A 21,958-nucleotide genomic window follows, 5' to 3' on the forward strand; every position below is an offset into this window, starting at 1 on the left:
ATATATTTGCTTGTCATAGAGGCAAAAAAGAAAATCATTGTTTATTTAGTTATCTAAGCCAATGCCTCCTTTCTTAGCAAAGGAAAAAAAAACAATAAAGTTTCAGAAGGGATAATTACTTGTGTAATGTACTACACTCATCCTGTTTTATCTACAGCAATATTCTGGTCATATATACCTATATTCTAAAATGTTTCAAGGGATTTGAAGAAAACATGTTCACATTTCTTCAAGGTTCACAAAGAGATATAGATGGACATTAACTCCATCTATAAAGTACCTTGAACAATTCACCTCATTTTATGGAATGAAAATTATTAGTGGCTTACGTTTTAAACACTCAGACCCAGGAGCATAAATGAGAATAAAAGGCTATTCACGCCCTTTTCTTCTCATAGTAATTTGCCTTTCTGCCTAGGTTTTTTAATTATTTATATATGACAGCAAATGCATTATAATTCTTATTACATATAGAAAGCACAGCTTTTCATATCTTTGGTTGTATACATAGTATATTCACACCAATTTTTGTCTTCATACATGTACTTTGGATAATAATGATCATTACATTCCACCATCATTAATTACCCCCATGCCCCCTCCGTTCCCCTTCTCACCTCTGCCCTATCTACAGATCATCTATCCTCCCATGCTCCTTCTCCCTATCCTATTAGGAAGCAACCTCCTTATATCAAAGAAAGCATTGGACATTTGTTTTTTTGGAATTGGCTAACTTCAGTTAGCATTATCTTCTCTAACTCCATCCATTTACCTGCAAATACCATGATTTTATTCTCTTTTATTGCTGAGTAATATTCAATTGTGTATATATGCCACATTTTTTTTTCATCCATTCATCTATTGAAGGGCATCTAGGTTGGTTCCACAATGTAGCTATTGTGAATTGTGCTGCTATAAACATTGATGTGGCTGTGTCTCTGTAGTGTGCTGTTTTTAAGTCCTTTGGGTATAGATTGAGGAGAGGGATAGCTGGATCAAATGGTGGTTCCATTCCCAATATTCCAAGAAATCTCCACATTGCTTTCCATATTGGCTGCACCAATTTGCAGTCCCTGTAGCAATGTATGAGTGTACCTTTTTCCCCACATCCTTGCCAACATTTATTGTTGTTTGTTTGCATAATAGCCTGCCTAGGTTTATTTGTAGTTTTGATGATTACTCTGAACTTTTTCCACAATTAAAGACAGTTTCTTAGAGAATATCATATTATATTTTTCTAAATGACATAAAATTTTAAAAATATCATCCTTAAGCCTCTCCAGTTGGTTGTGATGACCAGACAAATTTTAGAACCTGATGTAGGGGAGAAAGATGTGAATCTTTCCTCATGCAACATAAGGGTAAGGGTTGATGTCCCTGTAACAGAAAGCTCAATCATTATCCCCAATGCCAATTTAATAATGAGGACACAGTTTTGAGAAAAAGGAAAAGGTTGTTTTATTGCTTTGCTAGCAAAGGAGAAACACGGGGGACTCCTGTCCCTGAAGCTGCGATTCTCCCCCTCAGGAGGAACAGGAGATTTTTAAAGGAGCTATTCAAAGGCTACATTCCAGGTGCTGTGCCCTGACAGGGGGGCTAGAAGCCCCTGATGTTGTGTTAGGGTTCACTTGTTAATTTTGGAGTTATTCACTTCCTAGATCCTCTGGCAGACCTCTCCTTCCTGTGGAGCACAGATAACTCAAGGTTATCTTGATCCCTGTCTCCAGGTTAGGGAGGGGGAGAGGAAGAAGAGGAAGAGGAAAAGGAAAACATATCCCTTTTAAAAATAAGCCTCAGAGCTATATTCTAAAGGTGAAGTGGACCACTGTTACATTCCTATAACAGACAGGTTAGCAAGATATAAGGACAACAAACTTACTTAATCAGTTTTATGTGACATGGGAGCACTCAGAAATGGGGAAACTACTTTTAGGCTTACATTTGGAAAAAAAAAAAAAAAATGGACAGCCAAGCAAAAATAAGACTGGAGAAAAGAGTGTGATTTAATAGTAATAGGCTGAGACTAAGGAAGCTCAGCAGACGTGTCTATTCAGGCCCTTCTTGGCATCCCTGTGTGGCATTCCTTCCCCTGGGTGTGAGGCAGGGCCCCTCTGGAGGGTCACATTACCTAGATTCAAGCAAGGTAGTCAGAATTTCTTGATGACCATTTCTTACACAGAAAGACTGGGGAAGGTCCAAGTGGCCTTCTGGCTTCCAAGGCCACCCCACTCTCTTTCAGTAGAAAACACTCTGAGCTCCAACACTCTGTCTTTATTTGACTATTCCTGGTTGTATCCATATATCTCTGTTTCATATGTCTCTTTCAAAACCACATCTCCTCTCTGTAACTTACTTGTCCCTGCATAACCACATTGGTTCTTATATTCTACCTCTTCATCCCATATCCTACGAGAGCTCTCCTTTTCTGCTTTCTATAGCCACATCTCCTTTTGTTGACCATTTTTAAGTGTTAACTCAGTGAGGTTTTGTAGTTATCTACTTCCCACTCCCCATTATTAATTTTTATATGTAGTTTTAAATCTAAGTATTTGTTTTAATAAAAGACATTATAAGAGTAGAAAGTCTTTTAGAACTAAAGTAATGAACCCATGGTCAAAGTTCAGACATCTCAGGTTATTGTTTTTTTGTTGTTGTTTGTTTGTTTTTTGGTTTTTTTTTATGGCCATATAACACTGTGCTTATAAGATTATCTTTGCATTTTTGTTGTTTTTGTTGGTGATGGTACTAGGGACTGAAGCCAGGGGTGCTTTACCACTGAGCTACATCCCCAGTCCTTTTAATATTTTTTTTTTTTAGGGTCTCACTAATTTGCTGAAGCTCTCGCAAAGTTGTTGGGGTTGGCCTCAAATTCATGATCTTCCTGCATCAGCCTCCTGAGTTGCTGGTATTACAGGTATGCATCATCATATCCACTAAGAACCTAAACATGGATTCTTCATGAATTATTTCCAAGGAAACAACTTCAGTCAGGATTCAAGCATCTGGAATAACAGAAATTTTAGTGTAATTTACAATGGAATTCAAACTATTTCTTAGACCTTTTTTATTGAGAAGACAAAAACAATGCATCACATTTTTTTTTTGCCTAGATCAAACCATAAACAAAACTATGTTTCCTCCATATGATATCAAACTTAGAACAGGGAGGTTGAGTTTAGAGTAATGATAACAATTCCTGCTTTAACTGCATGAACATGTGATATGTTTCTCTTTGAGGTTTTGCTTTTTAATTTTCCTAATATAAGTTATTATATACATCTCAGGTTTTACTCATAAGAAGGCTATAATAGATATGTACCAGAAAATGGGTCCTCTAAAGTGGAGAGCTGCTTTCCTCTTCTTGGAGAGAGGAGAAATTTTTTCTGATTCTTACAAAGCAATATCATTTGTAAAATAAATCGTTCTTAGGTAAACTGCATTATAAACTCTAAAAAGATACTCTTTCACTTTTTTAGTTGTTTTTTGTTCTTTGAGTTAAATAAAGTGATTTAAATCAATGAAACAGAATAGAGAAAAGTTTTCTGTAGAGTTGTAATTGAAAGGCTTACCTCTCTATCAAGTTCTCCACTGACTATAATATCTCTTTCTAGCTGATTTTACCATTGATGCAAAAATTAAACTCACATCAATCTTAAAGTTTCAGTAAAACAAGGCGGCATTTGACAAACTCACAAAACTTCTGGGTATACAGAAGTTGTTTTTTCAAATCTTATGAAGCAAAAGAGTCAGATAATGGGTTCCCTTTACCAGAGCTATTAGTCTTTAATAAAAATAATAATGTAAGCCAGGAGCAGTGGCACACACCTATAATCCCAGCAGCTTGGAAGGCTGAGGCAGGAGGACTGTGAGTTCAAAGCCAGCCTCAGCAATAGTGAGCCACTAAGCAACTCAGTGAGAACCTGTCTCTAAATCAAATACAAAAATAGGGCTGGGGATGTGGCTCAGTGTTCAAGTGTCCCTGAGTTCAATCCCCAGTAACCCCCCAAAACAAAAATAAACAAAAAAATAATAATAATTTAAGGTATTTGTATGAATATTTTACATATTAATCACTTTGCTGTATCTAGCATTATGTTCATTATACAAGGATACAAGGAATTATATAAATTTCAAGCTTCATCGCTCTCTTGGTGGGGACAATATAAAAGACTAGATAAAAATACAGAGTAGATAGGAAGTAATTCTGAACAATTGGACATATGTTATTGAAATTCAGGAGTCCTGGATGCTGACAAGAGATGACAGAGAATATTTCATGAAAACATGGGACATGTGTTTGCTTTGTTAAATTGCCAATAAAGAAAGCGGTCTGGAGGCCTAATTTTTCATAGCCCAATTATTCTAGGACTGTGATCTATGATACTGTGTCCTCATGGGAAGCCAAACAAAGACTGATGTGAAAACTGGTGAGTCAAGTATGCAAGGTGAGTTGGCACTCAAAACATTACCTCCAGTAAAAGCATACATTTGGTTGAAGGACATTAATAGTTTATGGTGCTGGTTAAAAATAATTTGGAAATATTTAGTTAGAAATTATATTACACGATAAAGCCCATGCAAAAATGGCTTTATCCAGCCCAGTCCAGATTGCATTTAACCCTTGGGACCAGCAGTCACATACATATCTTCACTCCAGGGGCTGGGACAGTAATATCCACATGGTTTGCAAGGTGCATCCTGCAAAGTCGTGCCCCAGGCTTCTGGTTAGGGTACCATTGCATGCTGTCTTCAGTTTGATGCTTATACTGTGCTACAAGATTGGGGAAACTACTTCCAGCTTCATGGTATTCAAAATGTTTCTTCTTTTTCTTGCCAATGTGACAACTTCAGCTTGGGAAACAAAAAACTTCCTAGAACAGAATGAAAAGTACTGCTTTGTCCCTTACCAAGTCCATGCATGACTAATACTTATAAATGCACCTCCTTATCACCCTATTCCAGGTTCTTGTAAAGAATGTTGCCACGTCTCCTCTCTGTGGTGCCCATGGCGGTCATTCCTAACCAGTTGCTCCATTCTTCACAGATGAACCCACACACAACCTACTTTGCCCAGGGCTTCACAGCCACCCCCATTCACTCATAGTTGGCATATGATTTGGAGACTGCTTGGCAAGTCTAGCCTAATTGAACCTCAGGATGATGGAACTAAGGGTGAGCACCAACAGGGCTGGGCACAATCAGATAGAAGGCCAAATTTCATGGGCTGCATTTATCAAATGAGGATCAGATTGCATGTGCTGTTAGGGAAGACAGTCACAGGTAAATAATAGATTTTGAAAGAGAGCAAAGGAAGAAGCAAAAAGAAAATAAATTATACATTTTGAAAGAGAAAAGAGAAACAAATATTGGAGTTGGAGCTATCATTTATGAATTCCAGAGTGCAGTAAAAACCAATTATAAAACAAAAGTCATAAATAACTATAGACTGATTTCACCATCCAAGTTCTGTGGGTATGCTTAGCTATCCTGGGGAGTATTAACTTGTCAGAGTTCCCCAGATGGTCAAGAGTCAGACCTGGAATTCTTGACACAGAACTCACTGGCCATAAAACAAAAGAGCTGGCTGCAGTATCACCTCCACAGACAGACAAAGTCAGCTCCTGTCTCAACCTCCTCTCCCTTTAGAGAATCAATCCTTTAATGGCATCTATCCAGAACATAGTGGTCAACATGAAAACCTTCTACCTGGTATGAAATGCTCTTTAAGGAGAATAAAGAGTTGCCTGAAAAAAATTCAACTATTTTGCCTTCAATGCATTTAATTACAAATAGCTAACTCTCCAGATGCAGCCAGCCATTGCTAAATGTGGTTTCTGCTCTCATTGATCCTTAGCAATGTTGTCATTGCCAATGCCCTGAACAATATGTGCTCTAAGGAGAGGTTCAGAGAGCCCATTGCTGCAGGTGTAAATAAAATCAATCTGCTCATTTTGGCAAATGTCTTATTGATCAGAGGTGTTGAATATATGCTTCCATCTCCCCCTTCATCCAGAATGTGGATACCTTTATGTTGGAACATTAAGTATCGAGCACTAAGTCTGCATTCTTGTCAGCATGACTGTAAGGACCAGTAATAATATGGCAGCATAAAAACTTAAGCCTAGATGTGTTAAAGTGAGAAATCAATGGCAAGTGTGGGGACAAAAATGAGAATGAAGCACTGATTAGAAAAGGACTAGAAAAGCAGGCATATAAATTGCAGCACCATTCCCACATGCATTTTCTCTCACAGCATCCAGCATTGAAGAACAATGAGAGTCAAGTTCAGGAAATCTAATGTCTCTGAGCCTCAGCTCCCATTGCTTTAACTCGCATCTGCGTACACTTACCTTGGAGGATCATCTGAGGATTAAGTAAGATGATACATAGAAAGGTGCTCACAGGATTTGAACATTTATTTCTCTTCTGCTCTTCAGTGTTTTGATCTGCAGGGCAGAGCTGGTGTTTCCTTAAGTGCCAATGATGTGGTAATCTAAGATCTTCTATCAGAATTTTTTTTTCAATTGCAAGGAAGAGGAAAACTCATTCATTCTGGATTAAATAGAAATTTATAGTTTCTGAAACATAAAACTTCAGAACTCGTGTTGGTTCCAGGCAAGGTTTGAACAAATGATGCCATCAGGAAACTGTTCTGTCTCTCCCCTCTACTTTTCGGTCTTCTGGTTTCATCTACAGACTTCATGAGGGCTCCTCCAAAAGCCCTAGCTACTTGTCATGTAATAGCAAGATGGACTTGCTCTTCCAGGTACATTCCATGTCATTCCACATGGTCCCAGGAAGAGGGCATATCTCTTCTTTCAGATCATACCCCAGGCCTACTATGCATTATACTAATCCCCAGAGTCAATGGGATGGCAAGTGCTGCAAGCCAAGTGAATTGTGTGTCTGAGGAAAGTTGAAAGCTGTAGTGATCCAGGGGTACCATTGCCAAAAGAGAGAGAGAGAGAGAGAGAGAGAGAGAGAGAGAGAGAGAGAGAGAGAGAGAGAGATGGATGGTGTGACCATCAATTATCCACTAGAAATGATGGTCTCCAAGGACTGACCTGCAGACAAATACGCATAATTATTTGTTATAAGACTGTGAGATTTGAGATGGTTTGCCACACAGCATTATTGTAGTAATAGATAATCAACCTGGTAAACAATAAGTAACCAGTACAGAGGACACATGATAGTGCACGTGAGGGATAGCCATGGAGGGAGAAGACATAATCAAATTTGGGATATACTTTAAAGGTGGAAACCCCCAATTTTGCTAACAGAGTAAATATTCCATGTGGGGGAAAAGTGGGGAGTAAGAATAAACAAATAGTTTTCTATTTGAGGCATGAGAAATACGGTAAATAGTGGTGCCATTTAGTACAACAGAGAAAGCTCTGGAAAGGGGATAGGCCATTAGGGAAAGGGACAGTAATTTCAAATCTAGTTTTAGCTACAGTAATTCTAACTTTGAATTTAAATACCTTTAGACCTCCAATGACCCACAGCAGAGAACATTAGATATTAAGTAACAACAAAATGATGGGTTAGTTACTCTCTAAGTTCTTTTCTAGTCCTTTTTCTTTTATTCTTTGTTATTGTTGTTGTTGTTTGTTTGTTTTGTTTTGTGTATGTGTTTGCAATTTTTTGTTGTTGTTGTTCTGGGGATTGAAACCTGGGGCACTTAACCAGTGAGCTTCATCCCAGTTCTTTTTATATTTTTTATTTACAGACAAGTTCTCACTAAGTAGTTTAGAACCTCACTAAATTGCTGAAGCTGCCTTAGCTTTCTGAGCTGCTGGGATTACAGGAATGTGCCATTCTGCCTGGCTTGTGTGCGTGCATTTTGGATTGAACCCTGGGCCTAGCATGATGCATGCTAAGCACGCACTTTACTACTTAGCTACATCTCTAGCTCCTCTTTTCCAGATTTAAAATTTTGAGAGTTTTTAACATGTCCTCAGTAATTAGATTTTTGGCAAGTTTCAGCACAGACAATTTTTATTTACATGTGGTTTGTCCTGAGGATATGCTTTTATCCAAACTAGGCTAAACGCCAGGAGTCAGAATTTTCATAGAATATCATGTCTTCCTAATAAGAGGTAACCCAGCCTACTATAGCCTACCTCACTTGGCATGCAGAGGTAAAATTTATTTCTGTCTAGGGGACTGCATACTCTCCCAGGAGAAGATGAAACATCACCTCTGTACTTCTCAATTAGCACACATATTGGAAGCGCAATTTTCATCATCTGGACCCTCTGAAGTGACTATCCAAAACTATACAATGGGGCTTAGTCTGTCATGGTCAGGATCTAAGCAGAGTCCTGAGGAAATACTGGGAAGCTCTCCACAGGCTGTAACTCTAACAGTATTAGAAATGCTTGACAGCTGGTAGCTGAAAGTCATTTTTGACCGATTACTATATTACAACCCTAACAAGAGAGGACTCCACCTTAGGACCATAACATACATGAGAAATAGACCTCTATTGCCATGCTAAGCAGTGACTTCCACATATATCTAATTAAGGGAGAAGAGAGGAAGAAGTAATGTACAGAACAACACAATCTGAGACCAGTAAGAGAAGGTTGCAGAAGGAGCCTTAACAAGAACAGTAAAGGAGATCCAACACTTCTAACAACACAATTTAGACATCTTGGAACTAGAAAAGACCTGAGAGATCTTCCTGGAGAAGTATTAAGTTGGAGCCCTGTTGGTCTTGGACCTTAGCCATCTCCTTTTGTCTAGCTCCTCTTACTTTCCCTTTCTCTTTCTCTGATCTCATCCTTTCCCATTGTTTAAAATATAATCTTTATGTCAAAGACCCCCAAATTTGCATCACCTGATCTTTCTCCTGCTTCACGTGTCAGACTGCCTACTTGGCATCTTTACTAAGCTACCTAGAAGACACTTTAAATTTCATATATTAAAAATAAAACTTTATTTCTACCCCACCGCCCCCCGCCTCTTTCTCTCCTAGTGCTAGTCATCTCAGTAAACTCATTGCATGTATCAGTGGCTTAAATATAAAATCAAGCTTTGGCCTTGATAACTCCCTTCCTCTCATCCCACACATTTTCTCCACCAGAAAGTCCTGTCAAATTTATATGCAAAATACACCTCAGTTTTTTTTCTCTTCTTTGTATCTATCTGTTAATATCCTTGTGTAAATCAGTAGCACCTTTCACTAGACCGCCAGACAACCCTCTCACAACTGATACCCCTGTTCCCATTCTCTCATCAGCAGCTAGGGAAAACATTTTAATGAATATCACATCTCATCCTTCCTTGTTTGAACTTCAGCAAGGCCTAGAGCCGAAAAGGCCATGGTCTTTGCATATATTCTCTCTATTCTTGTCTCCACCGCCTTCTGCCTTGCTCATACTTGAGCCACGCTGGCTATTCCTGGAAGAGGTCAGACTTCTTCCTTCCTACTTCCAGTTCTTTTAAGACTCTGCTTAAATGTCACCTCCTCCGGTGATACTTTCTTGCCTACCTTCACTGGATTATGAAATCCCAAGGCCCATCAAATGCTATCATAGCACACTACTTACATTCTGCATATCAGTCATTGCTTTTCCAAGTAGATTTATTGTGTTGTGTTGTATTGTATTTTGTTTTTCATGGTGGGGAACCAGCCCAGAGCCTCATACACACTAGTACATGCTCTCCCACTGAGCTACACCTCAGCCCATGGTTTACATGTTTTGTCCCTTCCCAACAATATAAAGCACAGGGGAGCATTATGTGGTTTTGCTATATTTTTGCACTATTGAGTCCACAGCAAGTAGCACATAGTAGATACTCAAACACTGTTTTGTACGTGAATCATCTATTTTAGTGATTTTCAAAATATGATCCATGGAACCCTGGGTTTTTCTGAAGGTCTTTGGTAGAAGAGGGTGATAGAAGAGGAAGGTAGAAGAGAGTGAAGGCTGGCTTCCCAAAGTTTTTAGCCTTCCATTGATTCAGTGTTGATTTAGTTAGAACATTTTTACTCTTATCTGCTCAGGCAAAGGCTTCCATGTAAGTTTTTGTTTGCCAAAAAATTTATGTTATTAAACATAATTGACAACCAGTAGTCCCTTGTCTCCTCTTATTGGACCCATGAGCTACTTGCTGTGGCTTGAAGTCACATTGGCAGGTCACTACAACCTAAATCTAGCTTCCCCTGACAAAGATGCACAGGCTTTCCACAATATGTATTAGGTTCCAAACATCCCAATTCCAAAATATAGCTCTTGTTCTTCACTCTTATTAAATAATGAAGTCATACCAACCTTGTTACTATGGAAAGCAACACTCTCACCAGTCTGCTGGATTTTCCTTTTAAACCCACTTTAGAACTTTATTTTAAATGACAGCTGATCTGAACCTAATCACAGTTACCAATTTACCGATGGTTTTCTAAGCACACAGTTAAGACTAAAGGAAGCAACAAAATAAGATTTTCTTCTCATTTAGTATCTTTCCTGTATAAATCAAGCTGTCAGGCCACAGAAAATACCTTCTAGCTACAATGTAGAATTAATGTCAAACAGATTGTGAATTATGATAATCATGTTGATAAACCAATGTACAAGGATTAATTAGAAACTTAACTTTAGCTTAATTCATAAAGATCTTCATGAACGTAATCTAATAATAATAAAATATATCGTCCCTGATTTGTTTTACTCAGGAGTCTTAAAGGACTTTAATCCACTAGGAACAGGATTAAACTATCACTGTCTCTCAGCCTATTAAAAATTAAAATTAGCAGCATTTCCTAAAAAAATACAACAAATTGAGATGAATGCCACAAAGCACACTCTGCAGAAAGGCAATTTGAAACAATGTTTGGGTCTGGGAAACTGGATTTATGGGAAGCTAAACTCTTTCAGCTCTAAGAAAATATATGTAATGTCAAATACAGGGAAGAGGCTCTAATAAAAATGTTAACAAAAACTGTAACAAGTAAATTAGTAAACCAACTATAGAGGTAATATTGAAAAGTAAAGGGAAATTTGGGGGTATAGTTTAAGAAGGACCTCCCTGAGAGATGAAAGTCTTGATTTCTGGTCCTCTTTATAAGTCAACATGTCCATGAACAGGCCATTTTTGATGTCTCAACTTCCTTATCTGTAATTTAATACAAATTAGACATTTTCTGTCAGCCCTCAACACCCATTTTTCTCTCATCTTTTTAAATGAGGAACCAATCACCCAACCCCCTTCTCTATGCTGAGGTCTCGTTATAACATACCCTGCCTGAACTTTAGGACCCTTGCCAATTGATGCCAATTGGCATATTCCATTCCTTAATCATAGCTATTGATTTAAGAATGGGCACAAACCCCAACTGGAGTCAATGCCCCTAAGGAGACACTAGCTAAATTTTCTAGGATCTAAACTTTGTCTCCTCTGCAGTAATCAGAACCAAAGCCTTATCTTCCTCTAGAGTGCACGGAATAGGATATAAAATTGGAACTACTACAGTCAGTGTTGCTACCAAACTGCAAGCCTGAAGACAAAGATGAAGTTGACCTACAAGACAGAACAGGGCCCAGAGGCTCATAGAAAAATAGGCTGAAATCATAATTTATCTGAATGTACATATAACTGTGCCTAATACCAGTGTAACTTTGACCTTCATATCGGTTAAGCTACTAGAATTGTTTTGTTCAGTCAATTCAAGTTGGGTTTTGTTTTGCTAAAAAATATAAAGTATTCTTATATATATTATATAATTGTGTATATTCTTATAATATACATTCTTATGTGTGTGTGTGTGTATATACATGTATATATACACACAAAGAATCCATTGTATCTGAGGCCATTTTATTGCAGCAACTGTTGGTGATTAAGCAATAGTCATCCTCTCCCCTTCCTGTTTGCCCAATCATCATCTTAGTACTGCTGTGGAGAAGCAGAAAAAATGGAGTCACCTGTGCCAGGTGATTCTACAATCCGTCTACGGGAAAAAAATGGGAGTTCATAACTCACTTGAATCAAATGTATGAAATATGATATGTCAAGAGCTATGTAATGTTTTGAACAAATAATAATTTAAAAAGGAAGGACTGGTTGTCTAAACCAATCATTTTAATTTCCTGTTTTAGTTAAGAGAGGGCATACATGAACAAATTTCTGATGGGGATGAGGTTAAGATATTAGGGAATAACTTCATAGATCCTTTAAAGAGATCTCTTCAGGAGAGATGCAGCCATATTTGATCTTGAAGTGAGTTAGTTGGCAAACTACATGGAGGATTTCAGAAAATGAAAGACAGGATCCTTAATCATGCCCAGCAAATGGCTAAGACAATTAACCTTATAGCTATTCTATTTCTGGATTTCTTAATTAAGGTAATACATTCCCTTGTTTCAACCACTTGAAATTGGTGGTTATATTACTTAGATCTGAAAGCATCCAAATGAATATACCAATCTACTTCTCAAATATTTATTAAAATAGTGTATAGCACATGGCCTTTCTTTAGGTTGTTTTTAAAAATATATATATATTATATGTATATATATTTAATATATATATATATATAAAATCTCATTACTCTCAGCAGGTTCTATTAGAATGAGGACTTTTAATCCTTTCCTGCAGTTAATAAAAATATACATTTGAATGTGCATCTGTTTCTGACCCCTAACTCAGTGTTTTTCTCAACTCAAATAATGGAATAAGCACATTTTACTATAATACTTAACATTTGGATGTATTTCTCTCTCATCAGTCACAAATAAATGGTGAGATAGATGTCAGAAATATAACAAAATTCTGAAACAAGAACAGTAATAAATGTCAACTACAACTCCAGTTGAAAAATTCTGAGTATCCTTAAGTATTTCTAATCACCACCTAAAGTAAATCTTTATGCTGTGCTTTATAAAAAGTTAAAATTTATAGTTACATAAGAGAAATTCAGTTTAATATAATTACATTCAGAGGAAAGCAGAATGGACATGCATATCATTAATTTTATGTAATACAAATGTATTGCAATTGTTCAATTTATTTTTATAATATTATCTGATCTTTCTTTTCTTCTTAAAATAACTTGTCAGCTGGTAAAGTAATGGTTTCCCAAAGTGGTAGCAAATAATTAAGACTCTTTTACCAGAGGGTGCTTCAACTTACCCTCTAGTTTCAATTTCATTTGATTGCTTTGCAGAAAAATACTGCACTAAATTTTGTTTCTGCCACCTACTTACATGATATAAAACTAGAAAAATAATGCATCGTACAGGGTGAAGTGAAAAAGTTGATGTTGCAATTTAAGTGTCTGTGCATTTACCTAAAGTAGGATAAAAAAAATAGCTCCTGAGAGTTCAAAAGTTGGCATAAAATTCAAAGGTAGCCTATGTCTTGGTAGTATATACACATGTGATGTATGCATTGTGATATTATCCTTATACATCTTGCAACAAATACATCGGCTTCATGGATGTTGTCTAATTTTATTCCTTTTCAAACTCTTCTTTCAGGACCTTTAATATGGCCCCATGTTCTTACTTTCTAGAAATTCTGAGGTGAATGTGACTTTATTCAACTTTGGGACCCACACTCTAACGGCATCAGAGGCTCCACAAACATTAAAGTATTGTGCCAAATAAGAGGTTTATAACTAGAGCAGTTAATTCAAGCCTCTTACTCATGCTGGTTTTATTCAGACTTGGTTTGGAAAAAAAAAATCAACTGCTTAAAAAAATTTTTTTTGCTTATCATTTACAATACCTGGACCCTAAATTACTAAGAAGCTTTTTTGAATAAATTTACATTAATTTCCTGTTTCAAACCCTACAGGGAAACTGAAAGACTTTTTGTTTCTCTCCTTAGAAATCCCTCTCTTCTTCTGGATACTCCTTTGGGATCAGCAGGAAGTGCTGTCTTGCAGGAGGTGGAGATGACCAATGTGGACTCTGAGGATTTTATTCTAATTCATATAAGGGGATTTAAGCCCAGCAATGATACCACAAAATCCTTATGGGCTTTTAAACACATGCATTCTTTCCCTTTTACCTTTGGTTTTGTATGTTCTATTCAAATCTCTTTGATTTAATATCAAAATTTATAATTTGTTCTCTTGTTTTTTTTGAAATAAAGTCTAAATTCAGATGACTATATCCTAAGAACTGAATGAACTATCAGTATGCCTAATTCAGACCCTCTAATGCTGAATGCATTATTTATCACCAAAAAGACTACAGTAGATGTCTTATAGATCAAATAATAAAACACATTTTTTGTATTCTAAAAGCTTAAAATACAAAATATTGATTAGTAACTTATGCCCTACTTGTACAAGAGTGAATTGTAAACATAATATTAGCTGTTATATGTATTATCAATATTTGTGTATAATATCTACATTAATATACCTAAATGTACACATATATATTCATATAAAATTATATGTGTGTACGTGTGTGTATGTGTGTGTATGTGTGTTTAAAATGGTAAAATTCCATATTCCAGCTGATGCTATGAGTAGCCAAATAACATTGGCATCAGGTGACCATAACTGACACATGCAAGAAAAACTAAATGATTATTTCATCAGCCTGGAATCTCTTTCCTGAAAGTAATAGTAAACTCAGATTTAAGTTGATTTAGATAGTAAAGAAATGTATTATCTCACAAAAAATAGGAATCTCAGACTTGATTAAATCAGTGACTCAGTAATGTTACAAAGGAACAGGTTATTATCCCTCTTATGTGCCTTTTACAGCATTGAGTTTGTCCTATTTTTCTTTTAATTGATACGTTTTAAAAATCTATACATTTATGGTATGCAACATCGTTTTTGATATAGGTATACATTGTGAAATACCTGAATCAAGCTATTTAAAATATGCATTATTTCACAAACTTGCCATGTTTTTGTGATGAGAACACTTAAAATCTAATCTTTCCGAAATTTTTAATATATCAATAATAATTTGTTGTTAACTAAAGTCACCAGGATGTATAATAGACTCCTTGAACTTAATCTTACTATTTAACTGAAATGTTGTGTCCATTTTTTAATTATGGAAGAAGCCAACTACAGTTGGCATCTTAAATGTTCCCCAAACACACATGTATTGAAGGCTTGTCCCCCGGGGTAGCACTATAGGAAGGTGGTAGAATCTGTAGGAGGTGAAGGAGCCTAAAGATAGGACCTTAAGTCACTGAAGCCATGCTCAAAAGGGATTGTGGCACCCCAGTCCCTTCTTCTTTATCTTTTTTTGCTTCCATGGCCATGAGGCAAGAAGTTTGCTCTGCTATGCTTCCCACGACTGCCATCTGAAACCTATTGGAGAACAAAATGAGGTAAGTTGATCCAATCATGGACTGGAACATCCAAAACTGTGAGCCAAAGTAACCATTTCTCTTTATAATTTGATTATCTCAAGTATTTCATTACAGTGATAGAAAGCTGACTAACACAAGACAGAATCTACTAAGAGAAAAGAGTCATTCACAATCACACAATTGAAATTCTTCCCTTTGAACTGATTGGAGCAATTTGCATCAGTACCCATACCTGGACTAAGAATAGTTCTAATTAACTGATTTACTCATGCCTGAGCCCCTGGACCATCATTGGCAGTGTAGATGAAATTGCCACAATTAAACCAATCAGAAACTACACATGATGTTAGTTTTGGATTTAGCATCCTCTGTGTCAAAGGAATTGACTAGAAAAGGCTTGATGACTAACAAAACTAGGATTCTAGAAAGGGAAAAGTGGTGGAATGGATAGTGGATAGGAAAAAGAGGGCTTACTAATCCATAAAAATGACAAGACAAGAATACCAGACAAAAATGTTCTGTATTTGAATATCATTGTTATAAATTGTCGTAATGACCGACTGGTTCTTGTTCAGTATTAGTTCCATTCACTATTGCCAGATATGTGGAACAGATCTGGTGTTGTAGAACTAAATTCTCTTTGAGTTACCAAGATGAGATGTAAGATCCCACCATGGAATGAAGATTATTGCCTTTGGAGCCTCATGGAACCGATTTCCAAACTTAGAATCTAAACCTGAAATACAAATGATCTGTGAAAAATATTTAATATGTGTGAGCTTCTCTTACATAACACATAGTGCAAAGTACTCCCAAGGATTAAAGGAGATGAAGTAAGCAATGTCCTTAGCACTGTGCCTGGAAGCCTATAGATGCTCAGAATGTATAGGCACACTCCAGACATTTGGCACTTCTAGCCATCATTTCCAGGATGCCAGAATTGCCTCCCAGTCTGGAGACAACCAGATTCAACCCCAAAACCACTGCTACTACCCCTACAATGCATGTCCAGGACTACTTAGCAATGCTGTACCATACAGGACCACTGCCCTAGCAGAACTGAGTATGAAAATGAGGCAAAAAAAGGTACTCCAGTGCACATTTTTAAGCATTTTTATTGCTGCATTATAGTTATACATAGTAATGGGATTCATTACATCATATTTGTACATGCACATAATTTAATCACTCTCATTCTCCAGTACTCAGCCTACTCCTCCTTTGAACTCCATCCGCTTGTTCTATTCTATTCATCATCTCCCTCATATCATTGTTATTGTTATTTTAATTAGTGCATTATAATTATATATGCAGAATTCATTGTGGTATATTCATATATAGACATAGCATAATTTGGTAGATTTCATTCCAGTGCACAATTTAATGGAGCACTTCTGGGATTCTGAGAGTCATTCTAAGCACTTCTTCTGCCTCTTTCCAGTTCCAACTCTAGTGAATCCATTTCTCCCAAATCCACATTCAACCACTTGCTCACCACTAAGGTCAATAAACTCTCAGACCAGCAGAATTGCTCTTGGTATTTTCATCCCTCCCTTACCATGATTATTTTACTTCTATAAATTTTAATTTCCTTTTTTGAGCACAGTAGAACACATAATTGCTAGCGTCACCCCACCCCCATCTCCACCCTCAGCAAGAGGGGTTCGGTGATTATGTGAAGTGTGAGGTATTCTTTTTGAAGTGTTTTGCTCTTTGTGGATAAAAGGTGTTCCATGAGTTCAAAGCATTCCTATTATTATTTGTTCACTATTCAGGACAATCGGGGTAATTTGGCAACAGCTTTTCCCCTTGGCAAAAGAAAAGGCTAATTGCAAAGATGGGAATGGGGGAGGGGGATTTTGTTCAATGTATTCAAGGTTAAGGTCACAGGCATTGCACAATAAAAAGTTCTTTGTTTTATGAATAAATAAAAGATTTCTGATTTATCCCCCTGTTCCAGAGCTCCCAGCATACACTCATTGTTTATGTGTTTGAAATACCTTTTTCTATAGTATTATAAGAAAACTTTCTCAAGTTATCAATTTATTATCTATACTTTATATTTCACAGCCATGAATCTTTATTGTCCAAACAAACTTTGATACAGATTTTGATATGTGCCATAAATCACGTCATTCTCAGTGTTCATCGCATAGAGATATATCTTGTTTTGAATAATATAAAGACTGATATCCAGAAATTAATACAGGGACAAGTGAACACCACTAAAACATCTGATCAGAATTTCAGTACAAGTTGCTTGCACTACAAAATTAAGTAGAAATCAGTCATGGAGAATGTGATTTATTTTACTCACATTCTAAAAGCATGTCCAGCAATTCTTCAGCTTGTTCTGATAACTGAAATTCTCTGCCACTGCTGGAAAGTTAGGTCTCATTTGTCCCAGAAAAAGTTTTCGAGATGACAAATTTTGCTCCCATACAGAGCTAAAGCTTTACATTCATGAGTAGTGTTTTTCTATTGCTTATTTTAAGGTATTTTATTAAGTAACTCTGCTTTAATTTTAGTCTAGATATCTTTCTTTTAGGAGAGCTTTCTATCTCTTCTGTTAAATATGGTGGCTACTTTATACCTAGAAAACTATGTGTCAATCTCATTCATGTTTGTTCTAAACTGTAGGAGTTACAGTAATAGATATTCATCATAGGTCTACAAGTTGTCAGTGTATGATCTTCTGCTCTGTATCTACTCATGCACTAAAAGGTATAATTAGAAGATGAGGTGTTTCTGACAAACCTAAAGTGAATTAAATTTTCACTTTGTCTAAAGGAGATCAAATAAAGAAAGCTTCAAAGAAGATCATGTGACTTGAAGTGCTATTCATGTAATGAAATGCACAGTTTTCTACATGACTGTCCTTGAATATAGATATAGCAATGTATTCTGTTTTATAACATTTGCTTCTATTGAAAATTTTATATGTATAATTTGGCATAAATATAGAGATATTATTTTCTCCTTCTGTCCCCCCCCCCGCAAACATCCTGACTCACTACATTGTTTTTCTCTCTTCCAAGCAGCATAATATCTTGCTTTTAAGGCAACTCCAATCTATTTTATGCTTAAACATAGAATATGTTTACATTCTATTTTCATCATAAACAAAAATTATCCCCACATTCAGGAATTGAGCTTCAGATTATTCCCAAAGAAGAAACTGTTCTTCATCTGCATTCAGAGTAGGCTCCAAGCCCAAATTCTTTTTATTTCTGGCCTCTCAAATGATAAACCCCTCAGATATCAGTGACTTTAAATAAATGTCTTTAACTCTCTTCTCTCAATTGTGCAACACAGTTCTCAACTTCACAGGAGACTAGAGAAGACCCTGTACCTTATAGGACACCTAGTGTTTCAGGATGAACGTTTACAGTGATGCTTCATCTGCACAATTCTCTACACCCATTACTTAACATTCTCTCCAACATCCTGCAGAACTGAGAAATAGACTCCATGACTGTAAACTAGGTGTGTGAATAGAATATATACAAATGAAAAAAAAAATGTTTTCAAGTTTATAGCCATATAATGTCTTAAGTTTTCAGTGCAAGACTTAAGAAAACAACAAAAGTCACTACAGTCCCAAGTTTTCCTCTAAACTACCTGTAGCCATGAAGGATGAGCTCCTGGGTGCAGAATTCAAAAGGGATCAATATGAAAATTAATCTCTGCAATACCTGTTGTTTCAAACTTCTACCTTATTTAATACCAATTTTACGTCCTCCTTCTATAAAAAAATACAATTTTTCTTTTCTTTAAATTCACAAATATGGTTCTATGATGAGTCAAGAGCAGTTTTGTTAGACTGTTTGTCATTTGTAGCAGCTGGAATAAAGATCAAGAACAATTATATTAGAACTAGTGTTCCCACTTTTGAACACCATGACACAACCTTTACCTGTAAGGGCTAATCATTTCATTGTAATGATTATTCATTAATCCATTTAATTGAATAATAAACTTTGTGTTACATTTGATCAATAATTTAGTTCTTTGGAAGTTGAAGCCCAGCCTGGGCAACTTAGAAAGACCCTTTCTCAAAATAAAAAATAAAAATGGCTGGGGATATAGAGCACCTCTGGGTTTGATCTCCAGTATCACAAAAAAAAAAGAAAGAAAGAAAGGAAGGAAGGAAGGAAGGAAGGAAGGAAGGAAGGAAGGAAGGAAGGAAGGAAGGAAGGAAGGAAGGAAGGAAGGAAGGAAGGAAGGAAGAAAGAAAGAAAGAAAAAGGAAAGAAATTGGAAGTGTCTCTTGGAAGTGCCTCTTTATTATAGCTAATTTGATTATTCCCCCCAGGACAAAGTGGTTGCATTCTTCCTTTGTGTTATGAAATTTATGGCCATGATTTTTACATATCTTTGCAGCACAATGAACCCAAACTTATTTTTTTTTTTAGAAAAGTTTGTCTAAGCATGCTAGGACCGATTGGCTCATTTCCTACTCAGAGTACTATGTCCTTCTCTTTTGTACCTGACCTCATAAGAATCCTGAATCATAAGGTGATGTCAACCCTACCCTAGCTTTGATGATTATTACAGCCCATGATTCTGAATTTTTCTGGCAAATTGTTTAAGGAACATTGGTTAGATGTTATGACACTGAATTTTTTATTCACCAAAGAAATCAGAAATCTAGTTTTGATTTAAAAACTATTGCTATATTTACTTTGATAAAAAAAATTAAAACACCTTGTTTTTCCTTTGGCTTGTAAATTTAGGTTACCAATCATACCATCTATTTATAAATCTAGCAAAATTTTGCAGTTTTTTTCTAAATAGCTTTTGAATTGTATTTCGGTTGTATTAACACACTTAGCTACACACTTTCAAACATGTAGCATTTATTAAGTTTATGACTTTTATTTCCTTCACAAAGTTCTTTTCTCTGACTTATATACAAATTATTAATATTTAAATAATGGTCATAAATAAAATGAATTGAGTTTATAAATATGATGAGTATAATATTAGTATCCTGACACTCTTTATTATTTTTGTAAAATTTTCTAAAATTATGAGGCTGCATTTATTACACAGTTACACATCATTTTCCATTAGACTTATAGGGGCTGCCAAGTGTATGACATATTCTCTTATATATTTATAATTACTCAAAACATCAACAATCCAACATTCTTTTTCAACACAAAAATATTAACACTATGATTTTATTTTCTTGTGCTACTAACAACCATAATTGTAATTTTAAATCTAATATTTAATATTCTAACAGAATAGCTCTAACAAATCTATCAATTATAAAGCTTAGTCTTAAAAATGAATACTTGTGAATTTGCCACGTAAGTCAAAAAGTAGAAAATAATGAGCTTTACACTGAGCCTTCCTGTGAGTTCCACCACTGTGGGAGGCCACCCTGCCCATGAGCTAAGCATCCTCTCTCAGCCTTGAGTAATGAGGGTGTCCATCTGGCATCACACACCAGGTGCTATGCAAGGCAAGTGGTCTTCATGTTGGTGGGGCAAAGAAGTTGCTTCAGCTCTGGACAATGGGACTGGACAATCCCCCCTTGAAACCTTATCCCCTGCCTTATTTGGTATAGAATATTCTATCAAAATCCCTTGTTGTCTTTTTCCTCTAAATAAAGGGATTCCAGGTTTACCCGCTCTTTTGTCTTCCAGTATGGATGACCCTTGAGGTCACAGAGCCGCCCACTCCCAAGCTTTAGGAAAAAAACATTACTTCCGTGTCCATGTGGTCTTTTCATCGCCAGCCCACAACATGCAGAGTAATCCTGATTCCATTGCCACGTAGGTGATACACCCCTAGGCCAGTATTTTTTTAGATGTAGTTGGACACATACCTTTATTTTATTTATTTGTTTATTTTTATGTGGTGCTGAGTATTAAAACCAGCACCTCGCATGTGCTAGGCAAGCCCACTACTGCTAAGCCACCACCCCAGCCCCACTAAGCCAACATTCTGCTTCAGCCCAGACATTACCAACTACTATCAGGATTCAAGGATGTGTGTGTGTGTGTGTGTGTGTGTGTGTTTAACTTTTTCATCTTCTTGTCTACTTTTATGTGTATGATATTTTGTATAAATGTATGTATTCCTAAATATTTATTTATTTTTTTCCTCTCTTGGGTCTTTAAGAAATTTTTTAAAAATCATTTTTACATTATTCTAAATCATCTCAGTTATAAGATATATTCTCATAAATGAAAATATCAGTAAACTGGTTACTCAATTCTTATTTTTCTAACACCAAGATTAATTTCCCTTATATATCCAATGATTATACTGAAGTCCTCTTTGTAATCCCTTTATATGAGTTTCAAAACTTTAAAAGAGGTTAATATATTAAGGCATGTTATAGAATTCACTAATCAGAGAAGTTTGTGACTCTTACCATATTAATTATTTTATTAAATACTCTGCTCTGTCTCTTAAAGTACAGGGACATTCACATATCTAACTCTAAGGACATTTGGATTTCATTCTAACCCTAAAAAACAAACAGAAACAAAACAAAACAATCAAAAAAACACTTCTGTTTAATTTGAGTTTAACTATTTTTGAAATTTATGTGATTATGATTTATTTCATGCTAAGGGATAGTCAAATATTACAAACATTCGCAATGATATATCAATAATAATAGTACTCAAATTGCTTTGCTT

Source organism: Ictidomys tridecemlineatus, chromosome 1 (genome assembly GCF_052094955.1).
Source record: "Ictidomys tridecemlineatus isolate mIctTri1 chromosome 1, mIctTri1.hap1, whole genome shotgun sequence".
NCBI classification, from domain to species: domain Eukaryota; kingdom Metazoa; phylum Chordata; class Mammalia; order Rodentia; family Sciuridae; genus Ictidomys; species Ictidomys tridecemlineatus.